General features: G+C 36.3%; 1 pseudogene; it reads left to right on the top strand.

Moving 5' to 3' along the window:
• LOC140012654 (phragmoplastin interacting protein 1-like) overlaps positions 1-8285 on the top strand; it is a 61420-nt pseudogene extending 53135 nt beyond the window's left edge.
• The last annotated feature ends 17848 nt before the right edge of the window (positions 8286-26133 follow it).

Below are 26133 nucleotides of genomic sequence, written 5' to 3'. Positions count from 1 at the left end.
ATAGGGTTTCATTACTATTGGTTTTCTTATATTTTCTATATTTTTTACTTTTTTACTTCTTTTTATTTGTTGATGATGGAGATTTTATTCTTTTAATACCAAAAGTTTCATAAAATGATCATACTTCTTTTCTTTTTTATCCATATTTAATTTGAAGTTTTGATTCAGAACATAAGGTTAATCCTTCTTTTTTAATAAAAACAAATAATTGTCCAAAAGTAATATTTTCAAATGAATGTTTCATTTTCCAAGTCATTATTTGTTAATTCATCGGTTGTTGGACACCCTTTTACGTTAGTTTTACAGTGATTGTCTATGTCAAAAAGCGAAGTGGAAGGTCTAGAGAAGAAACTTGAAATAATAAGTTAGATATCTTACTCAAGAAACTAAGTCATCAAAAGGTGTTGCCTTTGCTAACTGGTTTCGATGGGTGTTAATTATCAGTCTTGTAACGCAAAGATCATGTCTTTGTTTAGGAGCTTCTGTGAGGACTCGAAAATTATTTTATGTTTTATTTTATTTTTTTGAATGCATTTTCTTTACTTTAATTTATTGCCTTAATTTTTTAGATATTTTTATAAATGAATCAAGTTTTAAAATCATGTTTTCCTTGTATAAGTTATTACATGTTAAGTTCATGATGTATTATGGAAGTGGGACCCACTATTGTGTTGTGTAATAAAGTTAGTGAACAAAAACGGATACTTTATTAAAGAGTTTATGTGATTAGCAGTAGTAAGAGTGGATTAGAGGAAAATAATATGGATTAGTGAGATAAGACAAAGGAAAAACAAGAAGATAAGTTTGAAATCCTACGGTGACACTTGTCGGCAATCCAAAGCACCTTTGACTAAGACTAGTTTTAGTCTTCATCTTGGAAAAAAAATTGACCAAATTCCCTTTCTTACCTGTTGGCTGACTCCTTGGAGAAGAAAAGGAGATAAAATAAACTCCATTTCCAACCTAGAAATTCTTGCTTGAATCTTGAGATTTCACCATAAGCTTGCAGTCCAATCCATAGGAAGTAACTTTAAAGAAGGAGGAAGACCTTGGGTGGAGGAATTTGGGGAAAAAAGGAAGTTTTGGTTGCTCTTCTTCATAGGATTAAAGGTAATCATGGCTTGAAACCATTTCTTCTCTTTTAACTTGCATTTGAGTGGATTTAAAACTTGATTTTTGGTGGATTCTATGAAAAATTTCATAGTTTGTGTAGTGGTTTGATGATTCCAGCTTTAATGGAGAATTTCCAGCTTTGATATGGTCCTTTCAATTTTGCTATGATCTATTAGCTTTATCATGTGGATTATCTAACCTTTGTATGTTCTTTTAGCTTCATTATAGAGATTTCAGCCGGTGACCATGAATTTCAGCTTAGGGTTTGGATTTTTCCTGCCTTGGTATGATGATATATGGGCTGGATATTTGTACATTTTGGCTAGCCTTATGGTCTAGAACTAGTGTCTTTTATAACCTAGAACTTATGGTCTTCAATTGTGGTGGATTGGATCTTTGATGGGTTGATGATGGGTTTCTTTGAAACCTTGATTTAGGTAGATGACTTGAAGAAATTTTCTGTTTTGAAAGCTTCTTGTTGGCCAAAACTTTTGAGTGTTGTTAGCCCTTATTTTTCAAAACTTTTGGGGGAAATCTTGCTCCACAAACTTTGCTAGACATTAAACTTTGCTTGTGAGTTGGATTTGAACCAAAAATCATGAGTTTAAGTGGGAAGGTTGAGTCAAGTGTTGAAAATTTTTTCCACAGGAGACTCTGACCAGTCTTGGAAAATCTGTTATATGTTGGTATAGAAAAATCCGAATTGAGTTCCGTTTATTGCATTTGAAACTAGACTCATAGCTATTTTAATCTGTAAAATTCATGATTTGGTTCACTTTCTATAAATACCAGCAAAATTTCCAAGTGGGTTGAAAATCCAAGACTGTCATGTTTTTGCACTCAGTTGAGCAATGAATTGAGGCTGAGATTTGACTAAATTATGGGATGAATTTAATGAAGGTGTCTTCTAGAGAGTTGTAGACTTTTGAGTCTATTTTCTAACGGTATAAGATTTATGATTTTTGGACTTACGAAACTCAAGTTATGACTTTTCAAAGAGCATTACAAAAACTGGGATTTTTCTTATGAAATGACAAACAAAACTTGGAAGGGTCTTGGAAACATTTTCTGGTTTTTAAACCTAACTTTCTCGATTACTTGCACTCCATTTCATACTTGGATCATGGATTTATTATGTATATGAGTTTTCTTTTGACTTGAACAAGAAAACTTGACGTTTTGGATCAAGAACTAGAGGTTTCAATCTTGAAAGTTATTAGTTTTTTTATGTGTTTTTAGTGGAGAACTCTCATGGTTCACTCAAGCACCAAATTTGATCTCCAGATTCATTTTAAAAGTGAAATGAGGAGTTTTCTTGAACCTTGTTTGCTGGAAAATTTTGGAAGGTTTTGGCCGAATCTTGGATTGGAATTTGTCTCGTTTCCTCTAACTTTAAAGTGAAATTTTACTCAACATAACTTGCTAATCAATTTCCCTAGAATGTGCTTTTAAAAAGGAGCAACAAGTTTGAATTAAAAGGGGTGAAAAGTGGAGCATCATGCCAAGAGTTTTGTGGGAAAATTTCACTTGGTTGATGTTCAAAACTTGGAGGATTTGTTGGTGTTTTTGCTAAGAAATAAATAGTTGTTTGGTGAAGTTTTGACTTCATATGTTTTAGGAAACTTGAACGCTCATTTATATTTATATATATATATATCAAAACTTTTGCAAAAGATTAGAAGTTAAAGAAGTGAAAGTGAATTTCCCTCCCACGTGTGTTTTGTTAAACTCTTGAGTGGTTTAGCTAACTTTTGAATCGAAAACTCTTGCCATGTTTTGACTTACAAATGAAGCATTTTTGAATCTTCCCTTGAGTGTTATCTTAGTGGTTAAGTGAAGAGAGTTTCTTTCTTAATTTGACAAGAAATTTAGCATGCTTGAGTGAAGAGTTGAGGGGAAATTGTTTGGCCTTGGTTGAACGATTATAGGTAATCGTTGATTGTGCATGTCTCAGGTATTCAAGAGGAATTCGAGAGAAACCCCGATGAGAACTTATGAAAGCTTTCTATTGTCTTGCTTACTTGATTATTGGTGAGTGTTCCAACTGCATGTTCCATGCTTATTATTGCTAGAAATTGCTAGACACGTGATTTTTCATTTCATAGGCGAGTGTGTACTTTATCGCATTTGATCTAACTTGACTAAACTCTTGATATTTCACTTATGCATGTACAAGTAACTTGATTTGCATATGACCTATATAAATATTTGAAATACTTGAAAATGTGACATGTTGGGCATTACTTGTGACTTGGTCATTTCTTAGGCGAGTGTGTTCTTATTCGCACTCGACCTCCAGGAACTTGAAATAATTGATCCTGCGTGCAGACTTGCATGAATATGTGCATGATTGTAGACCGGCTACATTCTTCTTGCAGTAGTTGAACTAGGCCCTTGGACCCTTATCCGAGATGTCGGGTAAGTGGAAACTTGGGTTACTCATGCGTATGCGTGAATGTAGGTCGGTAACGGCTGAACTGAACCCTCGTTGGACCTCTTGTTTGAGGCCAGCCTCAGAGCGGTCGGGTGAGTTGGGCAACCTTGGGTAAAGGACGATGTTCCTAACCTATTTACTCTTGATTGGAATTCATGACTTGAATTCGTTACATTTCTGAATACGGAGCGTTAAATGATAACTAACGTCTCTAATCATTACTTGTGTGAGCGTTGGATGACATCCAACGACTCCACTCTTGAATACTTGAATACTTGGAGCTATAAGCTAGATGTTGAATACCTGAATATCTGGGACTATAAGCCCAACCCAGGGCTAGTTGGTCGAATCGAGCCGGCAAGGGCTTGGTTGAGGAGATCGACGAACCTTGGGTACTTCTTTGACGTTCGGGCTCGGTAGTGGGATGATCGGTGGACGGAGATTGATGTTTAGTGGTGATCTACGGACATTATAATTTCATGGTTGATGAAGAGTCAACGGACCCTGGATAAGCTATCGTGGAACCTGCTTCTGGGAGCAGCCTATGTCCTTTGCCATGAATGTGTTCTTTACTGTATACCATTGCATGATCTATTTGGTTACTTGCTTTATTATGCATTATGTCCTACTCTATTTGGGTTTGATTTAATGGTATCATGTTTGCTAGTTTACTTGTCTGTTTACTTGGAACCTCACTGGGTTTCTAGTTCATTCTTTTTAGTTTATTTTCCTTAGTAGGCATTGGCAACAGGAAAGCAGGGAAAAAAGATGGTTTGAGAGTTGACGTCTAGTTTTAAGTTACTTGCCATCCTAGTTGTACTTAGTGATTTGATTAAATGACTTAGAGTTTATTCGTTCGATTATATGTATATAAGTAGGGATAATTTGGAACAGGGATGGTCTATAATATTTAACCATGAAGTTTTGATGCTCATTTTGAGGTTAATACTATTGGAGTTTGGGAATTGTTATTATTTTCTGAGATTCGTGAGTGAGTCCTGGCAAGAGTTGGGTAGCCTGTCCGCCAAACCCTTGGGTACTCCCTAGGGGAAGGTGGGGCTGTCACAGCTTTCGTACAAACTTTTCATGGATTTAATTGTCAATAATTGGTAGAATTTTTTCCATTTGCAAGGTTTGAGCTAAGGAACTTTTAGTTACATATGATCTCAAGATACTGAGCTGTCATTGATTTTATTATATTTTCTTTGCTATTCATTTTCTCTAGCGTTATTGTTACTGCAGTGAAGGAAGTTTGGATGCCGGTACTAAAGTTTATGTTGGAGGTATACTATGCTGTGAGGACTTGAAAATTCGTTTATATTTTCTTATAATTCTCTTTTATTTTGAATAAATTAATTTATAATTTCTTTAATATTAATTTACTTCCCTTAATAGTTGTAACAAATAATAGAGTCGAGAGTTTTACTTTTACTTTTATAATTTGGTGCATGCGAGGTTTTATGGTGTATTGAGGTGGTGTGATCAATTGGTGAGGCGTGTGTACTAAATTTGGTGGATAAGAGTGGGTATTAAATAAGAGGAAGTATGCAATTAAATGTATTAAGAGCAAATTAGTGAATCATAAGTTAAAAATACAGGAGAGACAAAGAAATATGCTTGAACTGACTCACGCCGTTTGTTACTGGTCAAAGACACCACTTGACCAAGACTTTCTTTCCTTAATCTTCTTATTTTTCTTTTATTTTTTCATCCCTAATTTTCTTTAGCATGCTGGCCAAAATTTTTGACAAAAAAAGAGAGAAAAAAAAGAAAAAAAAACAAGGAAATGATTGGATGACAAGTGTTGGCCATCAAGCCAACTTTGACCAAAGATTTCTCTAGTCTTTATCTTGTAAATTTTCCTCAAAATCCCTTCATTCTTCTTTCCTTCTTGGCCGACTTTTAGAAAGGAAAAAGAGAGAAGAAAACTTCCATTTTCACCTTGCTTTTGCCTTGAATTAGTGAGGAATCAGCAAGAACCACTAATCTAATCCGAAAAAAGTTACAACAAGGAGACAAAAAGGCTTGTAGTGGAGTGATTTGGAGAGGAAAGCTTTGCTTTTCATATTTCTCCTAGGAGTTTGAAGGTATTAAGTTAAGAAACCCTCCTTCTCTTTCTTATTTTGCATTTATTGGATAGATGACTTGAATATAGAAATTTTATGAAAAATATCATGGATTTGTGAAGTTGGTGGAATTTTTTAGCTTTGATTTATATTTTCCAGCCATGAAGTGATAATTTCTAGCTTTGATATGGATTCGAGAGTTGATATGAAGATTTCTAGTTTTAATATGACTTTTTAGCTTCCAAATAAGGATTTTTTAGCTTTAGTACCCAATTTCCAGCTTAGGGTTCGAATTTTCCAGCTTAGATATATGATGTTTATATGCTAGAGATAAGCCTAAATTAGTTGATTTTGTAGCCTAGTATAAGAACCCTTAAATAACCTATAACTTGTGGAGTTGTTTTGAGTAGTTTTGTCATGAAATTTAGCTTTGGGATTAGAGGAAAATATTAAGGAAAAATAGGGGAATTGCTGTCCATTTCATTTCTTGTAGAATAAGTGAGTGAAAGTGAAAATAGAGGTGTGATTTGTGATCGATTTGGACTTAGCTTGCTTAGGAATGTTTGAGTTGACCTTGATAGTGATACGTAAGCTGAAATTTTGCCAAAACTATATATTTTGCATGGAGAAAGTAATGGCCACTTTAAACAAGATTTTCTAGTTACATATATTAAGTTATAAATTTGAAATTTTCAATCATTTCTTTACCAAAATCAAAAGAGCGGGCATATATTTTCTAGGGTTTATCAAGCATTATGATTACTATTTAAATGAGTTCTATTTACTTGGTTTTTCTTTGATATTAATAAGCGAAGGTCATATATTTTGAAACTCTATTTGATTAGATGTTGCTATACGACATTTTATCGCAGATTTTGACTCTGGCCAGGGGATTGGACCTGAGTTTGATTTTGATAAGCAGTGAATCATTGGTGAGTGTCTCTAATTGCATGACCGAACTTGATACTTGAATGCAATGCTTTCTTAATGTGATTGGATAGTACTTGACTTGTTTAGTTGGACAAGGGTGTATTTTATCGCACTTGATCTAATTTGACTAATTGTTGTACACTGGTTATGAATGGTTTGATGTATAAGTGTATGACTTGAATATTGCCTGGGATCCCAACCCTATTGGTTAGTTGGTCGAATCGAGCCAGCAAGGGTTTGGTCGAGGAGACTGGTGAACTATAGGTACTGTTTATTATTTATTGTGTAATCCACTGGATGTGGTCCACTGAATTCGATATACTCAAGTATTACCACCATTGTTAATGTTGGAGTTCGGGCCCGGTAGGGGGTTTGATTGGTGGATGGAGATTGGAGTTAAGTGGTGTTCTACTGGACTTGTTACAGTACTTTGAGAGTTGACAGAGTGTCAACTGCTCCTCGACAAGCTGCGGCCGAATTTGCTCGTAAGAGTGAATTGTATCCTTATACCTGGAAGTGTCGAATACCTAATTAACTTGTTACTTGAAGTGTTATTGTTTACTTTCATGAACTTTTACGCTTGCCCACTTTGGGATTTCAAGTTTTATATAATGGCCAACTTGCTACTGGTTTTGCATGATGTTTTGTAACCTCATTGAGCTTTAGCTCACCTCATTAGTTTTGTTTTCCTTACAGGGGATGCGAGCATGGGCGTGAGGCTGTCACACGTTGGTTTTGTCTAGACTTTTGACTTTTGTATTTGTAATAGCACTAGTGCTCGATTAGGGTTAGGTGTTCAACTAGAACCTGAATCTTTTGTTACATTTGGGTATGTATGGATATTTGAAATAGCCACATGTATAAATGTATATTTTAAATTTGGGAACTACTACTTCTTTTACTTTTGAAGTTATAATTTATCTTTGAAATTGGGTGAGTGAGTCCTGACGAGAGCTAGGCAAGCGGTCCGCTAAACCCTGGGATACGTCCTAGGGAAAGGTGAGGTCGTCACACATACTACTCGAGTGAAGATGATATTAGGAGTTATTTTGAAGGTTGTGGCACCATAACTGAAATTGACTGTATGAAGTTTCCAAAGAGTGGAAAATTCAGAGGGATTGCCATCATTAGTTTCAAGGTATGTTCTGTAGTGATTTGGTTATGATGGCAAACTATTGCTTGTTTATTACACTTCAGTGTCCATGAAGACAGTTCATATTTATAGCTTGTTGTGGAATCCTTGTCTCATTGTTAACCAATTGCAGACTGAAGCTGCAGCAAGGAGAGCGTTGGCCCTTGATGGGTCTGACATGTAAGTCAAACTTATAAAGACTCTTTCTTTAGTTCCTGTAGAAGTTAATGTTGTTTATTGTCATGCTGAAGAAATTACTACATCTTACAGGGAAGGCCTATTCCTAAAAATTCAACTTTACAAATCTACTAGAGTTACCAAAACGTCTAACTTTTCTCCTAACATTGGGGAGGGGTACAATAGGATCTATGTTGGAAATTTGTCCTAGGATATCATTGAAGATGATTTGAGGAAATTTTTCTCAGTCTACAATATTACCTCTATCTGCTTTGGTGAAGACAAAAAAATAGGAGATTTTCGAGGTTATGCCCATGTGGATTTTTCATATAGTCTTTCCCTGAACATAGCATTGAAAGTGGATCAGAAGACTGTTTGTGGAAGACCCATTCAAATATCGTGTGCTATTCCAAAGAAAGGTTTTTCTCCCTAGAAAATAGAGCAAGAAAAATGTTCAGTGAAAAATTTCAAAATTGATCAGCTTAAATATACCTTAAGAAATGTTAGAGGGTTTAAATATTTTTAAGAATCCAATACTAGTGGATTTATAAATGTACATGTGTAACGACCCCATTTTCCCCTAAGGCGAACCAGAGGGGTCAACGGGCCGCCTGCCCAACTCTCGCCAGGACTCAGTCGATCACTACGGTGCTCAAGTAAATTACAATAGAAATCTCGTATTTTACATCAAATCCTTCAAGAATTACATATCATAACCGAAGCGGAAATTAATTCCCAAGAGTGGAATGTACACATACATCCGATCCAAATCCAAACACCCATGCAAGCCCAACATTACACAAGTTAAATCAAAAATCAAAGTGTACAAGAGAAATCCATCCATTCCAAGTCAGACAGTCACCCTAGCTCAACTATTATACAAAACGGATTCAAATCTAAACTACACAAGATACATGCCATCCCGCTACACAAATAATGTAATACAAGCGCTTCCTTTGCCTCGATTCCTGTGGGGAGAAGAAAACATTTGGGGATGAGCTAGAAGCTCAGCGAGTGAACAGTAAAACCGGTAATCCAATAAAATTAACAATAAGGTATTTAAGTGCTATCATGAATCAGCGACCAAATGTGCATATAATGCTCTTTGGAGCCAGTGAAATCCTTGTGCTTAAATATCCAACGCTCCCTTAGATCAAGTAACCAGATGAACAGAAATAAGGAGCCATCATGCTCCAAAGAATGCATAAACAGTAGCGGAGACATTGGTTTTAAGCACAAGATTTTCCCACGAACCCATTGGAGCCAAAATGTTATGGCACACACACATACACAATGAGATGCCATCATGTAATCAATGCAAGAATTATGTCAAAAATAACTTTTGGAGAAATAGTTGAGGTTCACTCACCAACCACGTCACACGAACCTTTTCCAGCATACATCATTGACTTGCTCAAGTCGGAGCCCTAAATTACAAATATCAAGTCAAGCAAATGAATTCTAATATTATCAAGCTTCTAACACCTTTTGGTATCTTAATCATAATGAAAGCCACACTCATCCGGTTGATGCAAATCTTATGGCGTTACGAAGCTAAGACATATACCAACATTTCTTATGAAGACCTCCAAGGCCAATTATACATATTCAGGGTCAAAATCCGAATCTTAGAGAAAGAATGAAAACTGTCATGAAACAGGGGTTATGGACAGTTAAGGGTACTTCGGACATTTCACAAGCTACAGTGGTCCAAACGATCTGAAATTTTGCAGGTAGATAGCTAACTCATATACGCACAACTTTCATGTTTTGAGAAAAAGCTGATTCGGTCTAGAGCGCAGAGAAAATGACAGTCCAAGTTCAGTCCAGAAACAGGGAAAAACTAAAATTACCCTTCTTGAACCAACCTTTGCATATAACCATCACTAATCACAATTAAGGACTAGAAATCCCCACTTAACATGAGACTAGCCTATACTAATCGTGTACATGCCAAAACAAGGATGAATTAACTTAGACAAAGTTGAGAAATATCACTAATATGGAATCTTAGCAGCCCATCTTCCAATTCATAAAAATTTCCATAAATTTAATCAAGATCACACAATTCAAATCAATCATATACTTTCCAAAAATGGGACAGCATTTCCCCTTAATTTTACACATTTCCAACCTACCATTCAATACCACATATACCTCAATTCAACCCCATTTTACATACAACTTATAGGCTAGCAAATATACTCAATTAGGGCCACAATACCCCTTAAGCAAAGCCAATAAACCAGTCACAAGAAAATCCCCAATTTAAACCCTAGCAACCGGAATCTTGCCCTACAAGTGGAAATTTTCCGTAAACAATCATAATTAACGCACACGAGCTTCATTTTAACACCATAACAAGCTATCAATTCAAGACCAATCCACAATTATAATATAAAATCAGAAAATTCCTAATAAATCAGAAAATCACCATAAATTCCTTCAACCCATGAAATACTTCACAAAACAACACATATCCACCACCACAAACCACTTATTAACCAATACTAGAGCAAAGGAAACTTGTATATTCACTTACCCCAAATTCAAGAGAGCTTTCAACTTAGAGCTTCCCCTTGAAAACCAATCCATCAAAAGCTTTGAACCACCATAGTGCACCCTTGTGTGGAGTAGCTTCCAAAACCATTGGTGAAATCACAAGATTTGGGACAAAATTGAAGTTGGAAAATGAAGAGGGTTTCTCCCTCTCAAAGCCTCGGTTGAGCAGAAGCAAAAAAAATGAAGATATTTTGGGTGCAAAACAGGATAAAAGAGAAGGAAACAAGCGGTCAAAGTTGGCTGCCGGACATGACACGTCACAATCCGGCCGGAATCTGGCCGGATTTCAGGCCGGATTCTTGGCCGGATTCGTGGCAGTAGCTAATCAAAATTTTTTCAAAACTGCAAGGCAATCCGGCCAGCTATCCGGCCAGAAGCTGGCCGGATTTCCGGCCGGATTTGGCCCCTACCATTTTTCAAAACTTTTCTTCTTCTCTTTTTTTTTTTCCGAGTTGAAAACTGTGTTACTCCGCTCGTCCAACAAAATATACATAAAATGAAAACCCTTTTTTTTTTCGGGGCGTCACAACATGAAGATGAGAACACTGGCAATCTCCCTAGTTTACAATGCTACACATTGATGATGAAATCTACCTCTCTTCAACAAGTAATTTTGGATAGATTTCAAGATCAAAGCCATGTCTACAAAGGTTTCCCATTGGAATTGGAATTCTTAATCATTGTTGGGGCAATCCATCCTTGATTCTTAAGAACAATTGCTTGATCTAATCAATATGTCAGTGCAAAAGAATTGGAGGATCTTCAAAGAACTAAATTTGAGGTCAAATTTGGTTCAAAGGTCGGATTTGTTATTTGGCTCACACCCAAGTGTGTGTTTAGTAGAGAAAAGGTTTTGATCTTTTGTCATGCCATTGCTCCAATCAATTTGTTTCTTGAGCTATTTGTTGATTTTTGTTCATGGTAGCCCCAAACTAAACTTCACAAACAACACTCAACAATTTAGATAATAAGAATCATTGTTATAATTCCTCAAGTATGCATTCATATTTCACAAATTCTATCCAACTGTATGTTCATAGTGCAACAAAAGTCGTAGCTAAATTGTTACAATTATTGAGAAAAATAATAAGAGAAGTAAAGGACAATAGTTTATTTCTCTGGAAAACTTACTTAACTCATAACATGAAATTGCTCTATTTATAGAGTTCAAAACAACTTCACTAACTATCCCAATAACTCTACTAACTCCACTAGCTAGTCCACTAATTCCACTAGTTACTCCACTAATTTCACTAACTCCATTATTTAGGTAAAACAAAATAAACAAACATGATTAATTAACAACAGTAAATATTTCTAACAATCTCTCCCTTAAACTGAAAGTGTCTCAAACATTCAATTTAATAGGACTTATCAACTACACAGACTGCAAGCAGCTTCCTTAATTTCTGAAACGTGGATAACTTCAATGGCTTGGTCATTATGTCAGCAATCTGATCTTCACTTTTGCAGTAGAGAAAATCAATTATTCCATCTCTTGCGAGCTCCCTTAGAAAGTGAAACCACACGTCTATGTGATTGGTTCTTCCATATAGAACTGGACATTTAGAGAGTTTGATGGCAGAACTATTGTCACAATAAATTGTAGTAGCTCCTTCTTGCTGAAAATGCAAATTGTCAGGAATATTCCTTAGCCAAATTACTTGACAAGCACAGACCATTGTAGCTACGTACTCTGCTTTAGTTGTTGATAAAGTAACAATTGGTTGCTTCTTTGAACACCATGAAATAGCTGCTGAACCCATCACGAATACATATCCAGACGTACTCTTTCTATCATTAGAATCACCTGCATAGTCACTATCAGTAAAACCAAACAAACCTAATTTTTCACTGTTCTTGTAGAACAACCCATACTCAATGGTTCCCTGCAAGTATCGAAGGATCCTCTTGGTAGCTAGAAGATGTGTCTCCCTTGGACTTTCCATGTATCTACTAATAAGACTTACAGCATGCATAATATCAGGCCTAGTGATTGTCAAATATATCAGGCTTCCCACAATTTGGTTGTAAAGGCTGCTATCAATCCACTTTCCTTCAGGTTCTCTGATGAGTTTTAAACCCACTTCAACTAGCATACTAACAGAATTATAATTCTTCATTTGAAACTTGTTCAGAATTTCTTGTACATATTTTTTTGAGAGACAAAAATTTCAACAGTAGATTGCACCACTTCAATGCCCAAAAAATAATGCATCTTTTCAAGATTAGATATATCAAATTCAGCCATAATAGATTTCTTGAATTTCTCAAACATGGCACTATCATTTCCAGTAAAAATAAGATCGTCAACATATAAGCAAACAATGAGCAATTTACCTCCATCTCCAATCTTTATAAAAAGTGTATGCTCTTATGGACATTTTTTAAATCCCTCCTTAGAAAATAAGCATCTATATGACTATATCAAGCACGTGGGGTTTGTTTTAACCCGTATAATGCCTTCTTGAGTTTGTACACCTTATGTTCACTTCCAACCTTCACATAACCAGGAGGTTGATCAACAAATACCTGTTCCTGTAGATCACCATGTAAAAATGTTGATTTCACATCCAACTGGAAGATAGGTCATGAATGTTGTACTGCCAATGCAATCACTATCTTGATAGTGTCATGCCTTGCGACTGGAGCAAAGACTTCTCCATAATCCACCCCAAACTTTATAGCCTTTAGCTACTAAACGTGCTTGTATTTTTATCAACTTCTCCATTCTCCTTTAATTTCGTCTTATGCACCCACTTAATATCAATTGATTTTTGTCCTTTTGGAAGATCAGTTAACTCCCATGTGTTGTTTTGTTCAATAGCTGCAATTTCTTCATCCATTGCCTTCTGGCATTTTGAATCTTTGACAGCCTCTTCAAAAAACTGTAGGACCACAATCGAAAAATAGAGCAAAATATATAAGTGGGTCCTCAGATTGGTCAATTCCGGTTACCTCATAATCAATCATCCTTGCGGGCCTTTTTCTAGTACGTTCAGGTCATCCTTCATTTTCTACTACTGTTTGGGAATTTGAAACATTATTTGAACCATCTAATGGAATTTGTTCTGTCAACTGCTGCTTGTTCTTGTGACGCCCCCACTTCTCCCTAAGGCGAACCAAAGGGTATCCGCGGGACGCCTGCCCAACTCTCGCCAGGACTCACTACAATCCACAATTCAAAAGCTCGAAATACTTCAATAATACTTCAAATAACTTCAATACATAATAAAAGTACTCCAAAATATCTCACACTTACAATTAATCAGCTCTCAAACTTAATACAACCCAAAAGAATATATACTACAGCTATCTGCTGTAATACAACTTAAAATCTTCAAAAGAAAGCAATCTAGTGCAATTCACGAGCACTCTTGGTCTCGAACCCTATTAAGGAAAACAAAATCGTGGAATGAGTTACACAGCCCAGTGAGGTTCCAAGACACTCTAGCAGTTCTAATAAATCAAATAATTGAGCATACCGCATGTATGGTTCAGGGTTGCATGTTGACATATGAACATGAGACAATTATCATTCTACGAGTAATTTGAGCATATCACAGGTATAGCACATTTGCATGAAACGGTTATCATTATGTAAAATAAACACACATTGAAAGATACGGTGTTCCATTGGAACGATTTCGGTCAACTGCATCTTATAACTTCCGGTCCCCACGGTACGGTCTGGCCATCGCCTTATCCCTCCAGTGGTAGTACTCGAGTATACCGAAACGGTGGCCCAGGGTTCCAACCTATCCGATCGAGCCTAGTCTTGGCTCGAGTAGGTTAGTAACCAAGGGCAAGGCCCATGTTCAGATTAGAGCTTACAACATGCACAAGTAATCAAATAACTTGGCGAACAGTAAAAATTTATTCTTTTGGTAGGTCGAGTGAGATAAAATACACACTCGCCTTAAAATGGTGGACAATTTCATATGAGCAATTACTAGCAACAATTAACACATAAACACGTAAGCAATATTTGATAATTTCATGTGAACATGTAATTTACGGTAATCAAGTAATCAAGTAGATAGGAAAACAGTAAGTAATTACGGTAAACGGTTAACGGTTGACGGTTAACGGTAGTAATCACGGTTAATTGGTAGACATTTGTCATTTTAATAGGCCGTCATTGGCCGTTTCTCACTTTACCACTTAAGAGTCGAGGAGATTCACTCCATCCGATTTATGCAGCCATAGCATAATTAATCATTTAAACACATCACATGAATATGCAATTCAAGTATTTCATGTCGAATAATTCAAGTAGTCACGTAAATATGCTCTTCAAGCATTTCATATCTAGTAATTCAAGTATACCTTACTTAGATATGCATGAGTGTGGTAAATACTTAACATGTAGCACTTAATACTTAATGACTATGGGATAAGCATGTCATAGACTTATTCAAATTACGTACTTTTATATGGAACACTCACCAAGTGGTTCACGAAACAAGTACAAGCAATTGTTTTAAGCATGTCCCGTGAGATCCTCTTGAAGGTCCCCTTGAGTGCCTGAACGAACAATAATTACTTCACTCAAAATCATGCATTTACCAAGAAAGGATGCGCACTCATTTAGACTAAGTCAAAATCTTAAAAGAAAGCTTCAGTTCTCTCAACTCGAAGTTCAAGAGTGAAGCTTTAAAGTCTGAAGAGAGAGAGACTAGCTTTTCCCATGAAATCGAGTTCAAAACGCTCAATCGATATCGAGAAAGAAGTCAAGTTTCCAAAATTTCATTTTCTAAGAAATTGGCAAATTTCAGCTTTGTGTGTCAATCTTAGAAAAATTGTATCTTGCACTATATAGGTCCCAATTTGGAAAAATTGGTACCGTTGGAAACCTCTTCCAAAGTACTAAAAGTTCCTAGAAGACATTTTTTCATGATTCCATCCGAAAGGTATTCCAAAATCGGCTCAAAGTTGCTGTTTTGGACTCGTAAAACAGCTTCGGGGTTGGTTTTTGGCCAATTTTGGAAATTCGGTAAAATTCACAGAATGTGAACTAGCCTATGAAATTTAGAACTCAATTAGAGTTGCAAGCCAGATTTAAAACAAAACAAGCCAATCAAGAATCGGAGTTTCGAATACCAAGATACGACAGCTCAAAGTCGGTGAAAAACCGAAACCGTTAAGCAAAATTCCAGATTTACATTTCAAACTTTGGGACTTTGGTTAGGTATCGAATCGGACTCGGAACGGCACCAAATTTGGTATGGATATACTACCATATGAGGGCCATTCCAATGCCAAATTTCATAGGAAAATATGTATGACAAATCGGTTAATGAGACCGTTGAAATCACAAGATATTCTAAGGTTAACCTGCCTTTGAACTTCCGTTTTGCCGTTTTCAAACATTTGGCCAAGAAACATCTCAAACATGGTCCATTCCAGTAGGTAATGTCTAAAATATGTCCAAGGTACATTTGATAGGTAATTTACACCAAGAAGCTTCGGATAACAAGTCCCAAATCATTGTTAGTTTCAAATCTGTCCAAATGCAGGGTATACCTTCACAAGACCAGATTCAAATTTTGATCATAAATCACTCAATTCAACTCAGAATTGAGTGTGGCTGGTGGCGTTAGAAAATAGACTCATAAGGCTATATTTTCTTAGAAGAAACCATTTTCAAAAATCTGTATATAACCAGCTCATTCGTGAGCATCAAGTTATAGCTCATATGCTGCCTTCCAGGAAGCAATGAAACAGGACAGCAAATTTCAAACGAGTGGTTTGGCTTTCTCAAGTGGAACCAGGACATGCATTTTATACCAACGGAAATCTGGGAATGTCTAGTTTCCAGTGCCACCAACGACACTCAATTTCAACATTGGAGTAAAAAGATATAACCGAAACAAAAATACTGCCTGGGTGAATATGGGAATAGTTTCCAGATTTCTAAGCTTTCATAAATCCAACATTTGGGTGACCAAATCAAGTTATTTTTCAATGAAACTTTTTACACACACAATATAAAATGTAAACAACATAAACAAGTCATTAGAACCTCAAAATTTCGCACCAATGTGCTCGAACAAAGCAGGGGTAAAATGGTCACTTTTGGTCATTGCACCATCCTTGAGTTTCTATCAACAACCCAACATTAATCCACTAGTTTAAGCACTAAATAAACATTATTACCATCAAAACATCACAAATCAGTCCATATATCCAAGGTGGGAGTTCATAGAGCCCACACAACCAAATTTTCCTCAAAATAATGCTACCTACTAACATGCATGAGTATATATGAGCACTAGAACTTCCATAAACCAAGTTTTCAAGGTTTGATCGTTACCTACTTCACTTGGTGTGCAAAACAGAAATTTTCGGTCCCTCCTTAGCCCAAGAAAATCGTGAAAACAGCCCCTTTTTCTTAGCTTAGTGTAGTCTCCAAGTGATTAGCAATGCATGGTGAAAATTTGGTGTGATTTGGTGGAGGATTAGTGAAGATTCGATGAAGGAAAAATGAAGAACTTTGGTGGGTTTTCTTCTTGAGGTGCACGGCTGTCTTAGAGCAAGAAAATGAGAGTGTTGCACATCACTTTAGATGATGAATTGAAGGGTTTTGATCTAGTATGATGCACCCATGAGAAGTTTAATATTGTGTGGCCCATAATGCTCCAAAAGTCAACTAAGGATAGTGCGCGTACACGCGCGCTCCGTGCTCGATTCCTCTCGGGTTTATTTCACTAGTGCACTAAATCTCTAATGCACTTGTATACATACTATTGTTATTCACTATTAATAGTAGTTTAAAAATAATGGCCTTAAGTCCCTCAATTAATCGCGCGCGTAAAAACGCGTACATCCGATTTAAGCGCGATATAGTAAAATTTTCAAGAAATTCTTATAACGATAGTATAACTAACTAATAATTGAACACTTAAACATAAATATGCCTATTTTAAGACTAATATACATGTCTCCAATTTTTCAAGCTCATTGTACTCTCAGATCGGCTATTGTCTCCAAACGCGTATTCACTATTCTCACTTAATGAGCTTCCAAAAATTAAATTTTGAAACTAGCCACTTTAAAAATATAATTAAGTTATAGACCCATGTAATTAGGTCTAAAGAGCTTAGAAAATAATATTCGGAGTAAATGACCAAGTAAATAATTAAATAAGCTAGAAATAGGAAATTTAAATAAGTAAATTTTGCGAGTCCTCACATGAGTCGAGTATTAATTCCTCAATTAATCTTTCTTAATCTACCATTGGTCATACTTAACTCTCCAATATTAATACACTCCCGATTCATGTATAGCCTCGAAAGACGTGCACTCGTGGTTTCGAACTAGACGAATTTTTCAAAAAGTGAATTTTCCAACAAAACGCTTTAAAAATATAAAAGAGGCGTTGTTCCATATAAATGGATTTTAAATGGTCGAAATAAATAATTCGGAGAAAATGAGTAAATAAATATTTAAGTAACCTTGTAATATTCGATAAATAAGAAAATTTTCGGGTCCTCACATCCTCCATTCCTTAAAAGGAATTTCCTCCTTGAAATTCACACCTAGGACAATATCATATTCCTTAAGAGTTATACTTATCAAATCGATCAACAACTTACACTTTCCAACCCATATCTCACAATTTCTATTCATCCAATTAGCAATCAACTTTAGTTTCCCAATAGGCGTTTTGCTTCCAAGTTGTAGAACAAGTGATCTCACTTTACTTATACCATTCATGAAACTAGGGTTTACACAAGAATAATTGGCTCCAGGGTCAATTAAAACTCCAGTTTAAAAGATTCAATCTAGTAGTTCAAAACTCGAATAGAGTGATATATTGTCAGTAGAAGATTAAACTTACCAAAATTTTCGGACTTAATTTGTCCAAATCGAGTCAATCATAGCATGCGAGATAAAATCGAGGGTTTTAATGTATTTTGGATATGTATGTGGCAAAATGTAATTCAAAATTTTAAAACTAGAGTTAAAGATACAAACTTTTCTTTATGGCCCGAAACTAAATTTTCTTAATCAGAAATTTCAAATAATATTTTTACCACAATCATCAATACGTTTAAGAATTCTTCAAATACTTTTAAGAAGATCAATCATGCAACTCAATGCGTGGATACTAAAACACATTTATAATAAAATAACATATACAGGGAGGATATTTCAAAAATTCTCTCAAAGTTTTAAGTTAAGAGCTGCATTTGAGTAGACGTATATTTTCGAAAACACTTTTAAGAAAGATAAATAAACATGCAAGTTCATATATGCATAAACTTCGATCCAACGCCTTTATCACCTTTCACTTCTAATGGAAGAGCTAACTCTAATGGTACATAAAGCTTTGTCATTTTTACTCTCCAATTCACAGCAAATATTCACTATTATTCTTAAGGAAAGATCCGAGCCTAAGCTTTGCTCGATTTTTTATTCTTACGGGGGTTCAAGATGCATATACAAGTTACAAATATATTTAAAATTAAAGCATGATTCTTTGAATATATCAAAAGTCATAGTACAAGTTGAAAGATCACAAACAAGCCAAGTATGTCAAAGATAGGTCATAGACAATTAAGCGCCACAAAAACAAAAGTACATGCAAGCAAATTACAAAAGACCTCACGGCATGCACCACCCCTACTATCACAGGCAGGAACAAAAGGAGAAAATCATAAGCCTAGTTAGGGGAAAACCAGAAGGATCCATGATACCAAGCCACATTATTTGAATAATTATAAATTCCAAATTCCATCCAAAACCTAAGCCACTTTTTAAGTCCTTAGTCTAAAACTTCCAACGAATACGATCTTTCCTTACTAAATTCAAGATGAAATTCTTATACCGGCTAGGGTATTGAGTCAAACCAAAAGAAATGCAAAAGTGTCTCATTTCAAGCTCAACTATATTCCACTTCTCTCCAGTCAATATCGTCCCACACTTGATTAAAATATTCTCCATCCGATGTCTCACTTCTATTACTACCCGAATTAGACGTCCATTGACCTCTTACACTTGCTCTCACAAAACATTAACCCGTTCTTATTCCCCACAAATGGAGATCTCAAGTCCAATAAAAAAAACCTCCGTACTCTGACCTTTGCCATCAGAACTTATCTCAAAACCACTCATGATTTCTAATCACATCGTAATACACGAGATTATCTCCCTTCCTAAGTCACAAGTATTCTCTCAGGAAAAGTATTTCGTACTCAAGTACAATGTTAGGACCCGTGAATTTTTTTTATTTTCTAAACTTCATTTTGTTTAATTGCATGCTTTTCTGCATTTTCTTTATTAGAAAAATTTTTCCAGATAATTTTTATGTGTAAATATAGTTTTTAGATGATTTTTCTAGTATCGGTTAGTTTTTGAGAAATTAAGAGCGTATACCGGATGTGGGACCCGTTAGTGCGGAAAGTTCAGAAAAATTCAGCCATTTAGGTTAAGTGTTGGATACCGGGTTTATTTTAGCAGGTGTTAAGAGATAATTAGAGGTTACTCAATGGATGAGAGGTGGAGAGACAAAAGGATAGATATGCTTTAATGGTAGTGACAAGTGTCACTTGGTGGTTAAATTTTACCTTTGACCACTATTCACTACTTTACCAATTTAACCAATTTAACCAAAATTGACCCAAAATCAACTTCATTTCAAGCTTATAGTGGCCGGCCCTCATAAGGAAGAAAAGAAAAGAAAAGCTCTCCAATTTCTTGCTCTAACCTTGCTCAATCCAACAAACCAACCGTTTGATCTTGACTTTCCTCCATAAAAGTCACTTGCTTAGGAAGATTGAAGGTAGTGGTGGAGTGATTAGAGAGGGCAAAGGACTAAGCCATCACCTTTCTTGATATTTCAAGGTATCATGTCTAGCAATCCTTTCTTTGTTCTTGATTATGTTAAATTAGTGACTTGTGATGGCTAAAGAGATGTTTTAATGGAAGATTTCATGATTTTGGTTGAGATTGGTGAAATTTTATATGTATTCATGATTTTTCTATTTTCATATGATTAATATTGTGTGGCCATGGATGATGGTTGGGAATGGTTTAGAATGAAGCCTTAGGGTATAAATTGTGACTATTTGCGGAAAATTTCCGTTTTGAAAGGAAATTTCAGAAATTAGGGTTGCAATTGAACCCATTCTGCCCGGTACTGTTTCCCCTAGTTAGAGGCCGAATTAGCCTTGGGTTAAAACATAAAAGTTGTAGAGAATGATATTTTAGAGTTTTTTTACAAAATTTCAACTCAATCGGAGCAACATACCCTGTGAAAAGATGGAAATACCCCTGCTGCCCTGTTTCTATCCGAAACTGATAATCAGCTTCTATAATTGGTTATTTTGACTGGGAATACTACTGATTTGGGTGTTGATGTCTTCTTAAGAATTATATCCTTGTATCTTAGATTTCAAATGGCTTTAGAATCACTTGAATTGGAGTTGTATGTGCTGAGATATGACTGAATGAATCAGGACTGCCACAGTAAACTTCGAACTGGAAAATCTGAGGTTGTTTTGGTAAACTTGACCTAGTTAGGGTGAGAACTGAACTAAGTAGTCTTCATCAAAGTTATAGCCCTCTGTCTTAGCTTCAAAACGGTATAACTTGTACTTCAATCCAATAAGCATGGTTTCAGTTAGGTCCGATACGCTAAGTAGCGGTGAATCTGCCTTTTTGGTCTCATAGTTTGAAGTTTATTTCCGATCATTTTCCTAGTTAAATCTTGTACTTGAATGACTTTGAGCCTATTGAACGGCTGGTATGATGAATTTATATTGTGTATGACTTTGGGATTGATTGAGAAAAATAATGAAACCATAAATGGCTGGAAAATAGATAAATACAAAGGGCGTGCTGCCCAAATTTACACTCGAGGATTAGGTAACGATTTGAGAGTGAGTACCATATAAACCATCTAGGATATTTGCGTCCTCTCTTCTCGAAGTATATAAGTTCGAATCTGGCGAAAACTTGTACACTTGGAAAAATAACATTTACGACTAATAGAAATACATTTTCTTCCTTTCTTCGACTCAAATGGATATTTCAAAGTTTTTCGAGCAAGCATAAGTTTTCCAAATATTTTACTCATGTCCTTCGGTTTAAATGTACTCTTTTCACTTCCAAAATCACATTTATAGTTTGTACTAGTGGTATTTGAATTGTCTTCAATTCACCTGACTCTTGTTGGAGGAACTGTAATATTTTCTCTTGATTAACCTTAGGGTTCATCGGTGATTGAGAGTGTTACCCGGAAAGATATTCGGGACATTATTTTGCCTTAATAAGTGAGTGTACCACTCCCCTCACTTGTTGTATAACTCGGTTTCTGTACATGCAATCTGTGATATGAATGACTGAACTATCTGTTTATTTTGTTTGAGACGAGGGTGTACTTTATCACACTCGTTCTCTTGTCTGTTCATATGCCAATTTTTGGTGCGAATCTGAATCTGTTATCTGTATCGGTATTCGTATCTGTATCTGTTCTGACGTCATTTGGAAGCTTGTATCCAACGACTTTTCTGTGACCTCTGAGCTCAAATCCTGTGGCGAAGTTACTCGAGTCGAGCCGGCAAGGGCCTGGTCGATTAGATAACGATCCACAGTAGTCTGTTCTAGGGATCTTTGGGTATTGAGACCCTTGATTCCGGTATACTCGAGTATTACCACTTCTGTTCTGTTCAGCGTTCGGGCCCGGTAGGGGTATGTTTGGTGGACGGTAAATTGGTGTAAAGTGGGGTCTACGGATATGTTGGTTCTATTTACGTTGACGGAGAGTCAACGGGTTCGGATCAAGTACTGCAGATGGAAATTTGGTTCCTGAGAGCCACCTGTATCCTTCCCTTTGAATCATTGTGTCTAATCTATTCTCCTTTATATCTGATATATGTATCTGATTGGTTAAACGTGAAAGGCCATGATTTTACCCCTATATGTTTGGTACCTCATTGAGCGAAAGCTCACCCTTTCCTGTTACCTTTATTTTCCTTACAGGGAACCACTCCTTGGAACTGTGACTTGGAAGTATGAGTTGAGCTAGTTTAGATATTTTGTATTGCTCCTCAATGGTTGGAAACCCTAATTGTATTTTGTGTAGTACGAGTATCTCGGATTGAACTGTATGTTAAATTGTTCAAGACTCCAATGTACATGTATGTATAAGTGTTTAACCTTATCTATTAAATGTATTCCATTGAGACTATGAGTTTATGGTGTGGTGGGCATGTTCTCACCTTAGTAGTCTCCGATTGTTCATTTTCTTTGGGTCCTATCGCGCGTACTATATTGGGTTTGTGTAATCGACTCCGTAGTCCTGGCGAGAGTTGGGCAGGCGGTCCGCCGAACCCTTTGGTTCGCCTTAGGGGGAGGTGGGGCTGTCACATACAAGAATCCAAAACTAAGAGAATTTATAACTCAGGCCGTACGCTCCCAAGTGCAAATCAATAAAGTTTAAGATTCCTATCTGACGTACATCTCTATCTACCTCAAGTATCATGATAAAAGTTTTACGCTTACCACTTACGCACAAGAAGAGTACTTAGTCCTTTATATATATTCACGTAATTAGGATCATATCACCACTTGGCCCAAGCTCACTCTGTGCAAAGACCGCACGAAGCTACTCTGATTTTTATCCCTACAAGTAGCCACTTAATTTTCAAACCAGTCCCACAGTCCGGCATCCTAAACTTTTAAACTTAGGATACACTACAAAGATCTGAAATCTAAGCTCTGATACCAACTGTGACGCCCCCACTTCTCCCTAAGGCGAACCAAAGGATATCCGCGGGACGCCTGCCCAACTCTCGTCAGGACTCACTACAATCCACAATTCAAAAGCTCGAAATACTTCAATAATATTTCAAATAACTTCAATACATAATAAAAGTACTCCAAAATATCTCACACTTACAATTAATCAGCTCTCAAACTTAATACAACCCAAAAGAATATATACTACAGCTATCTGCTGTAATACAACTTAAAATCTTCAAAAGAAAGCAATCTAGTGCAATTCACGAGCACTCTTGGTCTCGAACCCTATTAAGGAAAACAAAATCGTGGAATGAGCTACACAGTCCAGTGAGGTTCCAAGACACTCTGACAGTTCTAATAAATCAAGTAATTGAGCATACCGCATGTATGGTTCAGGGTTGCATGTTAACATATGAACATGAGACAATTATCATTCTACGAGTAATTTGAACATATCACAGGTATAGCACATTTGCATGAAACGGTTATCATTATGTAAAATAAACACACATTGAAGGATACGGTGTTCCATTGAAACTATTTCGGTCAACTGCACCTTATAACTTCCGGTCCCCATGGTACTGTCTGGCCATCGCCTTATCCCTCTAGTGGTAGTACTTGAGTATACCGAAACGGTGGCCCAAGATTCCAACCTACCCGACCGAATCCAGTTCTGACTCGAGTAGGTCAGTAACCAAGAGCAGGGCCCAAGTTCAGCTTAGAGCTTACAACATGCACAAACAATCAAATAACTTGGCGAACAGTAAAAATTTATTCTTTTGGTAGGTCGAGTGAGATAAAGTATACACTCGCCTTAAAATGGTAAACAATTTCATTTGAGCAATTACAAGCAACAATTAACACATAAACACGTAAGCAATAGTTGATAATTTCATGTGAACATGTAATTTACGGTAATCAAGTAGATAGAAAAACGATAAGTAATTACGGTAAACGGTTATTGGTTGACGGTTAACGGCAGTAATCACGGTTAATTGGTAGACATTAGTCATTTTAATAGGCCGCCATTGGCCGTTTCTCACTTTACCACTTAAGAGTCGAGGAGGTTCACTCCAGCCGACTTATGCAGCCATAGCATAATTAATCATTTAAACACATCACATGAATATGCAATTCATGTATTTCATGTCGAATAATTCAAGTAGTCACGTAAATATGCTTTTCAAGCATTTCATATCTAGTAATTCAAGTATACTTTACTTAGATATGCATGAGTGTGGTAAATACTTAACATGTAGCACTTAACACTTAATGACTATGATACGAACCAAGAGACACCATTGCGAACTATTCGAGTTCCCCTAGGACCCGTGACTCGAGCACGAGCTAAAAAGATGAGGGAGGAACTCCAAGGGCTTGTTCGTGAGATACAAGGCCAAGAAATTGTCCCCAAGGTCATTGAGGGACTTGAGCATGAAGAAATGAAGGCCATCCATGTAGTGCACGTCAAAGAGAACCATGCGTGACACTTCTCTAGTCACATTTGCTGTTTTAGTTAAAGTCATTGTAATAAGGGCTTAATGGTCCATAGCCTTGCTTTATTTACCTAAGGGATGACCTCATAAGGTTATTTACCTAAGGAATGACCTCATAAGGTTATTTACCTAAGGGATGACCTCATAAGGTCCGGTCAAGCCCACAATCCTTAGTCTTATGGAAATAGTCAAGCCTACAATTCTTAGTCTTAGTCAAGCCCACAATTCTAGACTAGTTTCACATTATTTAGTTTTTCATCTCTATGTAAGGCTATAAATAGCTCACACTTCTAATGGTTTTAGGCATTCAATCAATAAATCAGATTTTGAGAGTTTTCTTGGTTTCTCCAAGGCTTCTTGAATACCTTAGAAGTTCTCTAGGTGTTCGCGACTTATCAATCTAGAATCGCACTAGGTTGTGGCGTCTTCTACCATTATACCAAGGTTCGTTAACCACGTGATTAACGGGTTGAGGTCATCCGCTCCAAACTTGGTGTCCTCTTGTCGATCCTGAAGCTAATCTTTTACGGGTTTCGTCACATGGTTGGCGACGTTCGTATCAGTTGGTAATCAGAGCTAGTTAAGAGGTATCACGTTATATCCCTTTATTTATTTCCTTTCGAGTCAAGTTGTCCAAAATTCTGTTTTTGTGTTTTAAGTTTGCTATCCGCAATTTCCAGATTTGTTGCATCGTGTTCTTGCGTTATTTTTCCAGATTTGTCGCATCATAAACTTGCGTCTAGTTGTTGTTAATTGCTGTGGTTAGCCTTGTTTGGTCCAGCCTTTTTTTGGTGTCTTATTCTTGATTCTTTGTTTGTGTTTGTGTCTTGTTTCTATCCTGTTATATCCATTTAATTCCAGTCTTTTGTTCTATTTGATCATCCGAGGTTACTATTCATCCGAAAAAAAAAAATATAGCTGGCTGACCTTACAAAATTCTTGAAAATCTGTCTTGATCAAAATTTGGGTTTTTTTGAAGTTCTTGATTGTTTAAAACCACAATCTTGAAGTTCTTGGAACTTTAGTTGGGATTCTTGAAAGCCTCCAGAATTAACCATTGATAAGAAGAAGACCATTCAGCCATGAAATTTGACTCTTGAAAACCAGCCTTCCTAAGCCACGAAATTTGACTCTTGAAAGCTTCCAAATTTGACCATTGATTGTGATAAATGCCCTCCTAAAAGCTGACCATCTTGATCTTGACCTTAGAATTCGTGGGAACCAGCAAAAAGAAAGACTAATCCTTGTTCCAAAGGATCAAGGAAGAAAAGTCAGCCTTGGGTTTCCAAAACAGTCCCACTGCAACACAAATTCCTTTTCCATTCGGATTCTATCTTTGCAACCGTTGGGGAATTTCTGTCCAATCATTAATTCTGGAAATTTTCATGCATCATTAGGTCAGTTTTAAGTGTCATTCTGAATCCTCTAAGTGTCCATTTACCTACCAAAACACTGACTAGAAATGCAGCAACC

This window comes from Coffea arabica, chromosome 8e (assembly GCF_036785885.1).
Source record: "Coffea arabica cultivar ET-39 chromosome 8e, Coffea Arabica ET-39 HiFi, whole genome shotgun sequence".
Classification (NCBI taxonomy): Eukaryota; Viridiplantae; Streptophyta; class Magnoliopsida; order Gentianales; family Rubiaceae; genus Coffea; species Coffea arabica.
Note: the sequence above shows the minus strand (reverse complement) of the source record. Positions and strands in the feature narration are given on the sequence as shown.